Source organism: Cydia amplana, chromosome 3 (genome assembly GCF_948474715.1).
Source record: "Cydia amplana chromosome 3, ilCydAmpl1.1, whole genome shotgun sequence".
NCBI lineage: Eukaryota > Metazoa > Arthropoda > Insecta > Lepidoptera > Tortricidae > Cydia > Cydia amplana.
Genome location: NC_086071.1, coordinates 14,576,442 through 14,577,905, shown reverse-complemented (window position 1 = coordinate 14,577,905; position 1,464 = coordinate 14,576,442). Strand labels below are relative to the sequence as shown.

At 48.1% G+C, this 1,464-nt stretch overlaps 1 non-coding gene across 1 annotated transcript; it reads left to right on the top strand.

The window, feature by feature from the left end:
• Positions 1–232: 232 nt before the first annotated feature.
• Positions 233–305, top strand: Trnas-gga (transfer RNA serine (anticodon GGA)). The gene has a single exon. It is a non-coding gene; the product is annotated as a tRNA-Ser (tRNA).
• The last annotated feature ends 1,159 nt before the right edge of the window (positions 306–1,464 follow it).

Here is a 1,464-nt window from a genome sequence, read left to right as displayed (position 1 = left end):
GACTGCAGTTGGAGTTTTGCAGCCTTTGATATGAATAAACTTAACGAACGAGTCCACAAAATAGTACGCCATCATAAACTGAAATAGATGTCATATATTAAAGAAAAAATGACGAAGCCCTCCAGTGGTGAATGAAGCCAGTGGTGGTGGTTGATTGCCCTTAGAGTTGGTCAACGACGCCTAGTCTTAGTAAGATAGCATATAGTCGAGAAATTGGGACGGGTTCCACCGTGGCGGGGTGGCCTAGGGGTTCAAGGCGTTAGCCCGGATTGCTAAAGACGCCGGTTCAAATCCGGCCTTCACCAACTGGAGGGTTTCGTCACTTTTTAACCGCCTTCAAAAAAAAAAGGAGGTTCTCAGTTTGACCCGTATGTATGTATGTATGTATGTATGTATGTATATTTGTTCGCGATTATCTCGCGTTTGGCTGAACCGATTTTGATGCGGTTTTCAGAAAAGTGTTTGTTACATTCTGGAGAAGGTTTTAGTATACATAGATCTGAGCTGATGCTGAACCCTGGCTGTACCTAGTGGAACTCAGGTTTGGTGCAACATAGGCCCACGCTGTTTTGGTCATCCGACACGCCTTGATGAGCAATTGGGAGAGCAGTACCCAAGATAGAGCTGATGCTGAACCCTGGAAGTACCTAGTGGAACTCAGGTTTGGTGCAACATAGGTCCACGCTGTTTTGGTCATCCGACGCGTCTTGATGAGCACTTGGAAGAGCAGTACCCAAGATAGAGCTGATGCTGAACCCTGGTTGTACCTAGTGGAACTCAGGTTTGGTGCAATATAGGCCCACGCTGTTTTGGTCATCCGACACGCATTGATGAGCACTTGGGAGAGCAGTACCCAAGATAGAGCTGATGCTGAACCCTGGATGTACCTAGTGGAACTCAGGTTTGGTGCAACATAGGCCCACGCTGTTTTGGTCATCCGACGCGTCTTGATGAGCACTTGGAAGAGCAGTACCCAAGATAGAGTTGATGCTGAACCCTGGCTGTACCTAGTGGAACTCAGGTTTGGTGCAACATAGGCCCACGCTATTTTGGTCATCTGTCACATCTTGATGAGCACTTGGGAGAGTAGTACCCAAGATGGAGCTGATGCTGAACTCTGGATGTATCTAGTGGAACTCAGGATGTAAGTACCTAGTGGAACTCAGGTTTAGTGCAACATAGGCCCACGCTGTTTTGGTCATCCGACGCGTCTTGATGAGCACTTGGGAGAGCAGTACCCAAGATAGAGCTGATGCTAAACCCTGGATGTACCTAGTGGAACTCAGGTTTGGTGCAACATAGGCCCACGCTGTTTTGGTCATCCGACGCGTCTTGATAAGCACTTGGAAGAGCAGTACCCAAGATAGAGCTGATGCTGAACCCTGGCTGTACCTAGTGGAACTCAGGTTTGGTGCAATATAGTCCCACGCTGTTTTGGTCATCCGACACGCCTTGATGAGCACT